General features: G+C 37.4%; 1 pseudogene; it reads right to left on the bottom strand.

Annotated features, from left to right (window-relative positions):
- Nucleotides 1-11,083: 11,083 nt before the first annotated feature.
- Nucleotides 11,084-12,000, bottom strand: LOC103269947 (annotated as a pseudogene).
- Between the last annotated feature and the right edge of the window lie 3,867 nt (nt 12,001-15,867).

Raw genomic sequence — 15,867 nt, 5'->3', positions numbered from 1 at the left:
AGGCTGTGGTGGCCGGGAGCGGCCACTGCCCTCCAGTCTGGGCGACAGAGTGAGACTCCAACTCAAAAAATAAAAAAATAAAAAGAAACCATCAAGAGAGCAGGGAGACGGTTCACAGAATGGGAAAAACTATTTGCCAACTGTATATCTGCAAAGGTCTAACATCTAGAATCCACAAGGAACTAAAATGCACCAAAAGGAAAAAAATCAAACAGCCTCATTAAAAAGTGGGCAAAGACATGAATAGACACTTCTCAAAGAAGAGATATGGGCAGCCAACAGACACATGAAAAAGTGCTCAGCCTCACTAATCATCAGAGAAATACAAATCAAAACCACATTGAGATACCACCAAACCCCAGTAAGAATGGTCATTATTAATAAAACAAACAACAACGGATACTGGCAAGGATGTGGAGAAAAAGGAATGCTTCTACACTGCTGGTGGGAATGCAAACAGGTACAACCTCTTTGGAAGACAGTATGGCAATTTCTGAAAGAACTAGAAATTGACCTTCCAAGTGACTCAGCAATTCTCCTATTGGGAATATACCCTGAGGAACTCAAGTCATTCTACAAAAAAGATACCTGCCCATGCATGTTTGTTGCAGATTTATTCACAATTGCAAAAACGTGGAACCTATCATGCTGCCCATCAAAGCTGGTCTAGTTTTATAAAATGTGGTACATATACACAATGGAATATTATGCAGCCATAAAGAAAGAAAAACATATGGACTTGTAGCAACTTGGACGGATTTAGAATCTATCATACCCAGTGATCTATCACAGAAACAAAGAACAGAGTACCATATGTTCTCACTCATAAGCAGACCTTGAACAATCATCATAATACTATCAGAAAGGGATTGGCAGTAATGGGAAACTGCAAGAGGGGGGGAGTGGAATTGGCAGTTGAGTAAAACTGCCAGGAGAGGGAGAGGCACACCTAATCAACAAGGGTACCTGCATAATGAGCATTTGTATACCTAACCCTGAATTGTACCCCATGTGTTTATAATTTTTAAAAGGTTTATAGTAATAAACAACTACATTAAAATGAAAAAAATATCTCAAATTGACAACCTAACATTATACCTCAAGAAACTAGCAGAGCCAGGTGTGGTGGCTCACGCTAGTAATCCCAGTATTTTGGGAGGCTGAAGTAAGAGTATTGCCTGAACCCAGGAGTTCATGACCAGCCTGGGTAACTTGGCAAGACCTCGTCTCTGCAATAAATTAAAGAAAGAAAAAAAGAAAGAAACTAGAAGAGAACAAAAAAAAAGCCAGTATTTGTTGAAGGAAGAAAATAATAAAGATCAGTGCAGAAATAAATAGAGAGTAAAAAATACAATAGAAAAGATGAACAAAAGTAAGAGTTGGTTTTTTTAAAAGAAAAAGTTGAAAAAATGAATACACCAAACCAGAAATGAAAGGGGAAGACATTACAATTATCACAAAAAATACAAAACAAAACATAAGAAACTACTATGAATAATAATACACTAAAACATTTTATAACTTAGAGGTAATTGATAGATTCTTAGACAAATAAATCATTCAAGACTAAATCACAAAAATATAGAAAATCTGAGCAATAAAAAATAAATAAAAAGTTATAATCAATAATAAAAATCTTCCATCAAAGAAACTCAGAACTTGATGGCTTCATCAGTGAATTCTACCAAACATTTAAAGAACAAATAACACCAACCCTTCTCAAACAATTCCAAAAAAGGCAAGGAAAAAACACTTTTCAAACAATTTCATCAGACTACCATCACCTTGATACCAAAGCAAGCAAAGCACATTGCTAGAAAAAAATAATTATAGGCCAATATCCCTTATGAACATAGATGCAGAAATCCTAAGCAAAACTGAATTCAACAGCATATTTAAAAGTTGTTCACAGCTTCTACACTGTTAGTGGGAAAACAAGTTCAACCTCTATGGAAAACAGTGTGGTGAGTTTTAAAAGAACTAGAAATTGACATTCCATATGACCTAGCAGTCCCCCATTCTGGGAATATACCCAGAGGAACTAAAATCATTCTATCAAAAAAAAAAAAAATCTTGCAAATGAATGTTTATTGCAGCACTTTACAACAGCAAAAACATGGAACCAACCGTGCTGTCCATCAAAAGTGGACTAGATAAAGAAAATGTGGTACATATACATTATGACATACTATGCAGTCATAAAGAAGGACAAAATTATGGACTTCGCAGTATCTTGGATGGATTTAGAGTCCATCATACTCTCAGTGGTTTATCACAGAAACAAAGAGATGAATATCACATTTTCTCACTTATAAGTAGGTCCTGAACATTTATCATAATACTATAAGAAAGGGACCAGCAGTAGTAGGATACTGCTAGGGGAAGAAGTTGGGGCATGTAACATCATTAAGGGTACCTTACCCTAAACCAGGGGAAGTGAGGACAAGCTGGGGGCCCAAGCTTCACCTGCACACAAACTTCTTATGTACCTAATCCTGACTTGTGCTCCCACATCTTTACAATAAAAAAAGTCATTTACTATGATCAAGTGGGATTTACCTCTGAGATGAAAAATGGTTCAGCAAATCCAATTATATGAATGTTAAATACCACTTTAACAGAATGAAGGACAAACACCATAAACTCATCTCAATGAATGCAGAAAAAAATTGACAACATTCAACATCCTTTTGTGATAAAAACTCTCAACAAATTAGGTAGAGAAGGAACTTACCTTAACAAATTAAAGGCCACGTGTCACAAGCCCACAGCTAACATTATACTCGAGGGCAAAAAATTACAATTTTTCCTCCAAGATCAAGGACAAAACAAAGATGTCCTCTCTCACTGCTTCTAGACAACATAATACTAGAAGTCCTAGCCAAGGAATTAGGCAAGAGGAACAAATAAAAAGAATTCAAATAGAAAAAAAGGAAAAGTGTCTCTTTTTTTACAGATGGCATGATCATATATATAGTAATCCCTAAAGACTCCATCAAACAACAGTAAGAACTAATAAACAAATTATGCATATTTTCTGGCCACAAAATCAGCATACAAAAATTAGTTGTATTTTTATACACTAATGATGAACTACCCAAAAATAAAGTATTTTTAAAATCCCATTTACAATAGCTTTAAAAAGTACTTAGAAATAAATTTAGCCAAAAAAGTGAAGGATCTTTACACTGAAAACTATACAACATTGATAGAAGAAATGTAGAAGACACAAGTAAATGGAACGGTATTTCATGTTCAAAAATTGGAAGAATTTATATTGTTAAAGTGCCCATATCGCCCAAAGATATCTACAGATTTGTTGCAATTTATATCAAAATTCCAATGCAATCTTTCACGAAAAATTTTAAAAATACTAAAATTCATATACAACCACAGAATATCTGGAATAGCTAACCATTTGCAAAAAGATGCAGAAAGCATCACACATCCTGATTTCAAAATATATTATAAAGTGATTATAGTCAAAATAGCATAGTACTGGTATAAAAACATACACATCAATAAATGGAACAAGATAGAGAGCCCCTAAATAAACCCATGTTTTTCACTCAATTGATTTTTGACAATGGTGCCAAGAACACACAATGGAGAAAAGACAGTCTTTTGAATATTTGTTGTTAGGAAAACTAAATATTCACATGCAGAAGAATGAAATTAGGCCCTCATCTCACACCCTACACAAAAATAAACTTAAAATAGGCTAAGGCTTAATGTAAAATCGGAAATTGTAAAGTTACTAGAAAAAAACACTGGTGAATAACTCCATACATTAATCTGGGCAAAGATTATTAGATATGATCCCAAAACCATGTGCAAATAATAATAATAAGTGAGAGTAAATCAAACTGAATAGTTTTTTACACAGCAGAGCAATTAAAAGAGTGAGGAGACAACCCATAGATTGGAAGAAAATATTTGCAAACCATACATGTGACAAGTGGCTAATATTTAAAATATGTTTCTCAATTCAATAGCAAGAAAATCAATAACATTTGGTGTCTGGTGAGGGTTGCATTCTCCAAAGGGGAGAAATAACGTGGCCTCATATGATGGAAAGTGGAAGGGCAAGGAAGAATAAATTCCCTACTACTTATAAGGGCATCTATTTCAATTCACAAAGGAGGAGCCCTCTTGATCTCATCACCTTTTAAAGTCCCCATGTTGGTAACAATGGCATTTTTGAGGTAATATGTTCAAACTATAGTAAATCTGAATAGACATTTTTTCAACAGGAGACACAGTTGGCCAACAAGCATAAGGAAAAAAAAAGCTCAATACCACTAGTTATCAGGAAAACGTGAACGAAAACCACAATGAGCTATCAATTCAAACCTCTTAGAACAACCATTTTAGAAATGAGGAATGATAACAAGTATTGGTAAGAATATGGATCTTGAACAATTATAATACTATAAGAAAGCGATTGGCAGTAGTGGAAAACTGTCAGGGGATGGGGTGGGATTGGCATTTGAGGGAAATTGCCAGGGGAGGGAGGGGCACACCTCATCAACAAGGGTACCTGCATGATCAATGTTTGTATACCTAACCCTGAATTGTACCCCACATCTTTATAATAAATACATAAATTTTTTTAAAAACTAACGTGGAGAAAAAAGAATTCTTGTACACTGTTAGTATGAGTGTAATTTAACAAAGCCATTATGGAAAATAGTATGAAATTTCTATTTAAAAAATTTAAAGAAGGAAATTTTGTCATTTTGATAACATGAATCAGCTTGGAGGACATTTAGTTAAGTGAAATAAACAAGGCACAGAAAAACAAATACTGCACAATCTCACTTATAAGTAGTTTGTAAACAAGTCAAACTCATAGAAATGGAGAGTAAAATGGTGGTTACCAGACACTGGAGTCTGAGGGTATTGAGGAGATATTAGTCAAAGGATACGAAATTTTAGTTTGACAAGAAAATAAGCTCAAGAGATATATTGCATATCATGGTGATTATGGTTTAAAAAAAGTATATTGTATATTTGAAAATTACTAAGGAGTGTATTTTAAGTCTTTTCACCACAAAAAAGATAAGTAGATGTGGTAATTTATATGTTAAATTGCTTGGTTTAACCATTTCACAATGTTTATGTATATCAAGACATCATGTTATATACCATAAACATATGCAATTTTTGCTTGTCAATTAAAATATAAAATTTAGAAAGCTTTCATTCGACTTCTCCACAAAGCAAAACCAAAATAGCAAGTAGACAGTCACACGTCAAATAGAAATCTAAGATAGAATCCTAGAATTCAGCAGAAAAGTGACAGAAAACACCTGAGGCATCAAAGAAGGAGGTGAGGCAGATCACACAGGTCAGGATAGGCAAAGAGTCCAGAGGGGATCCCCTGTGTGGTGAAAGGGTGAGAGATCACCAGCAGTCCACATACTTGCTGTGGACCCCTGCAATCTTAGCCAAAAGAAAGTTTCTCAATCTTTGCAGGTCCTGAGACTGGCATAGGGAGTTTCCTGAAGTCAGTGTGACAGCATCACTCCAGAGAAAGATCTCATACTGGGTCTCACACACACCCTAAGTCCCAGGCAGCTATGTTGCCATTTTCAGAGCCCAACCCCCTCTCAACTGCATCCTGCCCTAGGATCCAACAGCCCCTGCATCTTCACAGCCCTGGAACCCTACCAACATCCCCCGTGTGTATCTGGAGGGCTGTAGTAGTGAAACACTGGTTAGTCCCAGTGGAGTAGCAGGGCCAGCGCTCAAGTCCACACACTGCACTGCATACCAGGAAAATGACAGTGCAGCACACCATGGAGAATGCCATCAAGACAAAAGGAGTTGAAGCATACACTCCTCAGAGCCTGAAACACATCTGCTTGGAGCTACAGTTACTGACAGTAACCTTGCCCCTCTCATCAGTGTGGTTGCTGTGAACTTGCACATGCCCTGAGGACGTGCTCCTCTCACCAACCATAGCAACCACTACTTCTGCCAGGGGTTGAAGGGTAGGATCCCCAGAATCTGAAACCCATCTACTTAGGGCACCTACTGTTGAAAGCAATCCCACCCACCGCCACACCAAGCAGTAAGGTCACCATGCAGTTACATGCACCCTGAAGACAGAATTTTTCTGCCCACTGCCACTGTTGGTACCACCATACCCCAGCAGGCTTCATGGGTCCTGGGGATTGCTCCACCTTATTCACCACAGCCTGAGGTCATGCACTCCACCAGAGGAACTGAAGATAGGCCTGCCCAGCTTGAAAATGCTTTTCCCAGTGTCCACGCATGCTGTCTGGGGGCCTGAGAATTGTCTTATCCCATCAGTCATTTCAGGCACACACCACCACCAGGGAGCCTAATAAGAGTAATAACAGTCCCAGAATGCCTGTTGCCTCTAGTACCTTAGCAAGTTTGCTGGGATCCTAGGGCATACCGCACTCCATCCACCACAGACTATGCCCATGTTCACCATTGGTGGAACCTGAGAAGAGGTCTGTCCCACCTGGCACTGCTCCCCACAGTGCCCAAACATGCCACTGTGTGGCCTGGGGATCATCCCACCCTGTCAGTCACCCAGATCATGCATGCACATCATGAGGGGACCTATCAACATGCCAACAAAACCTGCTACTCTCACCCAAGTATGCCATTCAAAGACCCAGAGATTGTTTCACCCAAATTACCACTGCTGCCATCTGGGCAATCCCTCCTGGGGCCCTGGGGACAAGATTGTCCAACTTCTCACCATCACCATTGCCAGTTCCCACCCACATCTGCCACTGGGGAGTTTAGGTACTGGTCCACTAACTCTATTGCAGCCACCACTAACATCAAAAAGTGCCACCAGGAAGCCCAAGGGTTATATCACCACCACTATTATCATCTCTCACACCACAAATGCTACTCAAGGGTCAAGACTTACCTACCCTCCCAGACCACTACTGCCACATGAGAAAGCCACTTGAAAGTCCAAGAATCAATCTGCCTGGACTCACTCAAACCAACACCTGTGTAAGCCACCCAGATACCCAAGGACAGGCACACTTGGCCTGCTGCTGCCACTCCTGGGGCCCCAAAACTGGTTCACCTGGCATCTCATTCCCAGAAAATTTTAATTACAGCTTCCACTAAAAATTTCAGCCTAAGCTACTGAGGAAACCAAAGACACCACTGATGCTGTTTACAGCTGAAGAAATCATAAAAGGCTACACTATTGCACACATACAGAATCAAAGTTAGAGTGCCCTACCTAATCTTTATCACATACATCTACAGGTAAAATATTTCCCTGTGAAAGCCAATCTCAAAAACAAGTAAAAGTTACTGTGCCACCTGATGTGCAGATAACAAGAAAAGGACACAAAGAACATTACTTTAAAAGCACAACAAAGATTCCTTAAAAGGAACACAACAATCTCCAACAACAGATTTCAATGAAGAGGATATTTATTTATTTATTTATTCATTCATTTTGGGGTGGCTTCCAAAAGAAACTTTATTCCAAACAATTGCCAAAAAAAGTATGTCAGCTTGGAAATATTACACAGATTTCATTTAAACTCATGTAATCACAAAACTCAAAATATCAAACAAAGAGATAGCTTTGTGTGCTTAACCACTTTGATCATGAAACTTTGAGGAAACATGTAGAGACTCCCACATGATTTGGGAGTCATTGGGCAACAAATATTTAATATGAAGCAAAAAGACAGCATTAAAAACCAAAAATCTGGAAGGGCTCAGGTGGCTCAGTCTGTAATCCTGCGCTTTGGGAGGCTGAGGTGAGTGAATTGCCTGACCCCGTGGATTCAAGACCCACCTGGGTAACTTGGCGAGACCTCATCTCTACAAAAAATCAAAAATTAGCTGGGTGTGGTGGCACACACCTGTAGTTCCAGCTACTTGGAAGGCTGAGGCGGAAGGATCACTGGAGCCCAGCAGGTCGAAGCTGTGGTGGACAGGAGTGTGCCACTGCACTCCAGTCTGGGTGACAGAGTGAAACTCCAACTAAAAAAATTAAAATAAAAAAATAAAATAATTAAAAACCAAAAATTCTCAAATTTAGAATGCCCATTCAAGTCTTTGATATGCATTTATTTGCATATGAGGAAACAGAAATACTTTAATTTTTAAAAATAAACCAAGTCTGAGTGCTTATCCTTTCTTCACATGACACATCTCCTGTCCACCTTTCATTTTATGACACGCAGCCCTCACCCTGCAGTCCTACTTGGTTCAACATGATTGGCTCCCCTTGAAGCAAGCCCTTGAGATCCCACTTCATGTATCTGTCCACTACCAGCATTCCCCTCACGTCTGCACAGCCAGGGCATCCAAAGATAACTATATATACATGATTCTGTTTTATTGCACAGTTCACAATAGATAGCAGGTGATTATATAGCCAACCATGTTAAAATGAACTTTGTCCCCAACCACAGATGAAACAAATAAGACACACAAACTTGCCACCATATGAAGGTAGAGTTTACTCTGTGGTGCAGTCCTGAGGGCTCATATCACTCTCAGTGTAAAAAACAGAATCTGTAACATATCTGGTGATGTCAGACATGAAGCATGGGGCACAGACTGCTAGTGTCTCATGCTCATGAGCCGTTTGAGCCACAGATGTAACAAGGTCACTTTTAAAGCTTTTCAGATTTATTCAATGTTTGCCTTTTCAAAACTACTACCACACTAGTTCACACTGAAGGTAAAAACAATTGTTGGAATCTCTTATTAATAACACATTTTGACTTAAAGTTCAGACAAAGCTGTCATTACAAGTTCTGTTGAATTTTTTTGTCAAATTTAAGAAGTCAGTAGGACAACACAAAACCATCCCTGGTAATGTATTTGCAGTTTGGTCTCTAAAAACTGTAAAAACTGACAAAGAAATTTTTTAAATCGAGTTAAAACCATTAAAAATATTTATTAACAATTGTTTTTAAAAGCCACGTATTAATATTTGAGACAGCAGAAGCCAAAGCGTATTCTTAGAATCCACACTTCACTTGTATTTTACAAAAGAGCTTTAGAACTGAGTTTATACCATCTGCATGGAGTGTAAAGACAAAAGCAATCCCAGCAGACCCGAAGGCCCCATGGAGTCTGTTCCCAGGGTCAGGGGATAGCCCAGCTTAAGCCACCGGCCCCGTGCTGAATTGCTAGACATGCCCGTGATTGCTCAGGGTCACACTCATGAATGAGGGGCCAGGCACAGGGCTGCCTTCTTTATCCACCTCTGGAACTCGATACCTCTGCATTCTGACTTTACCTGACAGGCCAAAGGATGCCACTCACATTTATTTGGTGTCAAATTCCTTTTTTCTGAAATCCTCACATCTGCACTTGATCTCTCAAAACTGCTATATCCAACACAACACTGTCAGCCAGAGCTGCAGAGTGGCTGCCTAGATTCATTACTGCCTGGTTAATGCAGAATCTGCTTCCTAATCCTTCAGAGCTGGAGAAAGGATGTTCGCAGATTTAACCAGTCATACTGCCTTCAGAGGTAAACAGCTGTTTTGGACTATCTGCCCAGAAATTTTGAGTAAACTACCAGTTGAGGCCCTGATTTTATTTTGGTCAGTATATGCACATATGCACATGCAATTACCCAGAACAATGAAAAACTAGTTAACAAGAAACCTAACTACTCAGTCATGTCAGATGCTGAAAATCAATCTTAGCCACATATTTACAGAGAGGGGCTTTTAAAAGATTCATAATCTACTTTTCCAGGCCATTTCTTCTACTTTATTACTCACTCAATTGGCATATGACTCATTTTGCTTTATAATTCTGGAAAGATAATTTAATCTTTTCCAATTCCTTTGATAAATAAGTTTTTGTCTGTTAAGTAGGGAATGAGTATGCTACCTGAATATTACCAACTTCTAGAACCTTTCAAGTATGTTGATTTAAATCTTATGCTCTCAAATTATCTTATTCTTTTAATGACATAATGGTAAAACTGGTCTCCCAAAATGTCAAAATCCTAGTCTGTATTTCAAAGTGAAACAAAAGACAGTTAAACACTGTGGGGTGAAAGCTACCTGACCCTTTGAGCCTTACTCTCTTAGAAACCAGAAAAAAAAAATATGGGATTGCACTAATAGACTTCCAAAATAAAATTTTATGCAAGTGTGCATTTTTTTTAAAGGGGAATAGGACGTTTAAGAGAACAAGATTCTTAAATATGACAAACTACTACTCAAGGGGAGAAAAACCCAAAGCCCATTGCTAAGTTGCACCAATAATCAAAGCAACCAAGCTAAACAGAGTTTGATTTATATGCAGTTAATTACTATGAAACTTCTTAATAGGATGAAGCACTTATGACAAAATTTCAGTTCCTCCATCTTTTGGCAATGAAATAAATGAACTTAATATACACATATTTTGGAAGCGTTGAAGGTCACATTCAGAATTAAACAAAACTTTCAGACCTGGAAAGCAAAACAGGAACTTTCCTTAGCTGCTTTACACTGCCATGTATAATTAGAAAAGCAGTACAGATGGCTATGTAATAGGTGCTTAGTCTCAAAAGTATTACAAGCAATAGCTCATGAAAAGCCTATACCTAACAAGCTGTTTTCTTCTTTGTTATGTGCTTGAGTTTAATAGGACTATCCTTTGCAACTGCTCCTGAGAGCAGAGAAGCAAGAAATAGAGTAACAAAGTAAGCCTGAGGAGTCCCAGCGCTGTAAGGGCCTTTTTTTCTGGCTGGTCACGGCCACTTACATTTCAATATAGAAGGTTTAAAACCTGGTTTGAGAAAAAGAATATCTTGGCTATTAGGCATCTTATCAAAGGCCATTACATGGACAGCTATTTACCAGGCAAGTAGCCCAAAGCTCTTCGGCAATGATTGAAAAAACAAAAAAACAAAAATAAAACAATCTTAAAATTTCCCATTGAAACCTTTTGTTTTTGTTGATGCTTAAGAAAAACAGCTTTGCCCATACCTCACTGTGGCCTAGAGTTTTGACACCAACTTTTATTTGGCCAATTAGGAAGGAGGCCAAACTGCATTCTTCTTAGAAGGTCTACTCAGTTGATAAATGGCACTTAATTGATCATTTTTTCATATAACCTTTAACAAGAACTCGTAAGTTGCATTGATTATGCCCCAAGAGATGAGGGACCAATGGTAATTCAGATGTACCCCTCTGAAAAGATTTGTCAGTTTCTGGTCCTATTCTAGGCAGATTTTTTTTGAAAACCTTGGGGAAAGACTGAAATTCCTCACCAATCTGAGACTGTATGCGAACTTTGACAACATTAATTGGAAAAAACAAGAATCCCAACATGGCATCCAACACACCGCCACAGATAAAATCATTGACCAAGTGAGCACTGTGAGTTGTTGAAGTAGTCAGGTGCTCCCTAATGGGACCGCGAAGGCCGAAAAAAAGACATTGCTGAGTCCATTATGGAAAAGAATGGGCACCAAGCCTTGATAATACTCTCCAATTCCATGGCATTTCAGTGCCCTGAAAGCCTGGTAAGTGTTTGTAAATTTGTCATGATGCTTGTGATCTTGAAGCAATGTCTGAACTCTTTCCAGAGGAGTGAAAACTGCTTCTGTGGTCCCCACAAGCACTGCCGCCACGCCGCGGGTTGCAAACTCGGGAGCACTGACATGCTTGCGGAGCAGGCAGGACAGATCTTCATAGAGACCAAACATCAGTGCCAGTATTGTCGTCTTCTGCATCACTGGCGGAAGGATTCCACGATACAAGTTTCGAAATCCGTCCCTCCTCAACTGAAGTACTGTGTCCTGGGTCTTGAAGCACTGTGTCCTGGGTCTTGATGCTGGTGGAAGAGGACCATCTGGATGGGAAATGTGATGGCCATGTTGTTGAAAGCTGCACAGCAGCCACACAAGTAATGCTATATTTCACTGACATTTGTAATGTGAGGTGATATATCTTGTTTTGAAGATGTTAGGATGGGTGGCCTCTTTTCATGAGCTTCTGAATCCATCATGTTGCTTGAGATCTTTCTTCCTCATGAAGAATTTCTTTTCACCTGTAATATCATCTGAGCCTTGTGGGATGATAGCTTTTTGATAACTTTCCCAATTTCTTCCATGGTTATTGGTCTATTAGGTTCTCTCTTCTGAAGTCAGTTTTGATAACTGGATTTCCATTCTCCGGGCATCCATTTCCCCAACCCATCACCGCAGGCGTCCCGCAGGATGGTGAGCCTGCCAGCCGCAAGCCAGTGCCACACAGGCGCAGACCGCTGAAGAGGATATTTATAAAATGCTTTAAAAAAATGTAAAAGAATGATACTAAAGAAACTCAGTGAGATACAAGCAAACAATAACACAAACAATACAAAGAAATAAGAAAAGTAGTTCAAGATATAAATGAGAAATTCAGCAGAGAGTTAAATAATATAAAAAAGAACCAAACAGAAATCTTGGAACTGAAGAATTAAATGAATGAAATACAAACTACAACTAATAACTTCACCAATAGACAAATCAAGCAGAAAAAAGTTCAGAACTTGAGGACAGTTCTTTTGAAATAACTCAGTGTGACCAAAAATAAATAAAGAACAAATAAAACCAATAGGCAAAACCATAAAGTGACCAAATAATCAGATTTTGAGTGTTGCAGAAGTCAAAGGTAAGTTTAATAGCATAGTAAACCTACTCAATGAAATGATAACTGAAGTCTTCTCAAGGTTAGTAAGAGATTTCAACATCCAAATACCGGAAGTTCATATATTCCATCAAATAGATACAATTCAAAAAAGGTCTTCTCTCCAACACATTATAGCCACACTGTACAAAGTCAAGAAAAAAGAGAGATTTCTAAAAACAGCAAGAGAAAAGTATCTTGTCACATATAAGGGAACCTCCATAAAATAACAGCAGATTTTTTTAACAGAAACCTTACCAGCCAAAGAGAATAGGATGATATATTAAAAGTGCTTAAAGAAAAAAAAAAAAACAAGCTGTCTACCAAGAATACTTTACCCATCAAAGTTAGCCTCCATAAGTGGAGAAATACTTTCCCAGACAAGAAACAAATGAGGGAATTTTTCACCACAATACCAGCCCTACAAGAAATACTGAAAAAGAGAAAGAAAGGAATTAATTAATTAATTAATCAATTAAATACAAAAAGAAAAAAATGACAAAAATAAAGGAGCAAGTCCTAACATAACAATAGTAATCTTGAATATAAATGGATTAACTGTTCCATTTAAAATATATATACTGGCTAAATAGATAAGAAAATATGACCCAACTGTATCCTGCCTACAACAAACTTACTTCACCTTTAGAGAGATATACAGAATAGGCTGTGCGTGGTGGTTCATGCTTGTAATCCTCGCACTTTGAGAAGCCAAGGTGAGAGGATTGCTTGATCCTAGGAGTCTGAGACTAACCTAGGCAATATAGCAAGACCTCATCTCTACAGAAATCAAAATATTAGCTGGGTGTGGTGGCACACATCTGTAGTTCTAGCTACTCAGGAGGCTGAGGTGGAAGTATCGTCTAAGTCCAGAAGAGCAGGGCTGTGGTGAGCTGTGATCTTGCCACTGCTTTCCAGCAGAGTGAGATTGAGACTCTGACTCAAAAAATTTATAAAAATAAAGACATACACAGAATGAAAGTAGAGGGATGGAAAAAAAATGTTCCATGCACACAGTAAACAAAAATGAGTAGAAGGAGCTATACCTATGTCAGATGAAACAGACTTTAAGTCAAAAACAGTAAAAAGAGATAAAGTTCATTATATAATTATAAAGGAATCAACTTAGCAAGAAGATATAACAATTGCAGGTATATATACACTGAACACCAAAGCATCCAGATATAAAAGGAAAATTATCAGATCTAAAGGAGGAGATAGACTCCAATACAAGAATAGTTGTGGAAATCAACAGCCCACTATCAGCAATAGGCAGATCATCTAGACATAAAATCAACTAAAGAACATTGAATTTTGCCTGCCTTTTAGACCAAATGAACCTAACAGACATTTACATTTGACCCAGCAGCTGCAGAATACACAGTCTTCTCATCAGCACATGAAACATTCCCCAGGATAGACCATATGTTGTCATAAAACAAGTCTCATCAAATTTCCAAAAATTGAAATCATATCATGTATCTTCTCAGACCACAATGGAATAAAACAAGAAATTAATAACAAAAAGAACTTTGGAAATTGTACAGATACATGGAAATTAAACAACATGCTCCTGAATAACCACTGAGTTAATGAAGAAATTAAAGAGAACATTTTTAAAAATTCTTGATAAAAATGAAAATGGAAATACAAAATAACAAAATCTATGGAATACAACAAGCACAGTACTAAGAAAGAAGTTTATAGCAATAAATATCTACATCAAAAAGTAGAAAAATTTGAAATAAACAACCTAGAGATGCACCTCAGTAAACTAGAAAAGCAAGAACAAACTAAACCCAAAATTAGTAGAAAGAAATACATAATGTTGATCAGAGAAGAACTAAATGAAATGGAGACTAACAAAAAAATACAAAGAATCAACACAATGATAAACAAGATTGATAAACCACTAGCTAGACTAGCCAAAAAAGAGACAAGACACAAATAAACAAAATCAGAAACAAAAAAAGGAGACATTACAACTGATACCATAGAAATACAAAAGCTATTCAGAGATTACTATGAACAACTATACACTAATTAGAAAATTTGGAGGAAATGAATAAATTTCTGGACACATACAATCTACCAACACTGAATCAGGAAGAAATACAAAATCTGAAAAGATAAATAATGAGTAACAAGGTTGAATCAGTAATAGTCTCTTAGCAGTGAAATGTCCAGGACATTATGGCTTCACTGCTGAATTCTACCAAACTTTTAAAGAAGAATTCATATAAATTATCCTCAAACTATTCCAAAAAATAGAAAAGAAGGAAGTTCTTCCTAACTTCTTTTATGAAGCTATAACTACCTTTATACCCAAACCAAATAAGAACACAGCAAAAACAAAAACAAAAACAAAACTACAGACCAATATCTCTCATAAATATAGACACAAAGATTCTCAACAGAATACTAGCAAACTAAATCCAACAGCACATCAAAAAAGTAATACATCACAATCAAATAGGATTTATTCCAGGGATTCAATGATATCTCCACATATGTAAATCAATAAACATGATATATCACATCCACAGAATGAAGGACAAAAACCAGACGATCATCTCAATAGATGCAGAAAAATATGATAAAATTTAATATCTCTTTAAAAAAAAAAGATCACCAAGCTAGGCATAGTAGGAAGATACCTCAACATAATAAAGACCATATATGACAAATCCACAGCTAACATATTGAATTGGGAAAAGCTGAAAACATTTCTTCTAAGAACTGAAATTAGAAAAGAATGTCCACCTTTACAACTCTTATTCAACATAGTACTGGATGTCTTAGCCAGAGCAATCAGGCCAAGGAAATAAATACATAGCAGCTAAATGGAAAAAGAGGAAGTCAAATTAACCCTCTTGGCAGATGACATGGTCTTCTCTTTAGCAAAACCTAAAGACTCCACTAAAAAAACTCTTAGATCTGATAAACAATTTTAATAAAGTCACAGAATACAAAATCAACATAGAAAAACCAGCCATTTTTCTATACACTAGTGACAAACTAGCTGAAAAAGAAATTAAAAAAAGCAATCCCATTTACAAAATCTCTGAAGAAATAAAATTTCTAGGAATAAATTTAACTAAGAAGAAGGTGAAAGACTTTTTTTTTTTTTGAGTTGGAGTCTCACTCTGTCACCCAGGATAGAGTACATTGGCATGCTCACAACCACCCCAGCATCAACCTGCTGGGCTCTGGCAAT

The sequence above is a fragment of the Carlito syrichta genome, unplaced genomic scaffold (assembly GCF_000164805.1).
Source record: "Carlito syrichta isolate Samal-C Ts95f unplaced genomic scaffold, Tarsius_syrichta-2.0.1 Scaffold309648, whole genome shotgun sequence".
Classification (NCBI taxonomy): Eukaryota; Metazoa; Chordata; class Mammalia; order Primates; family Tarsiidae; genus Carlito; species Carlito syrichta.
The sequence above is the reverse complement of the archived record's forward strand: the minus strand, read 5'-3'. Positions and strand labels throughout refer to the sequence as shown.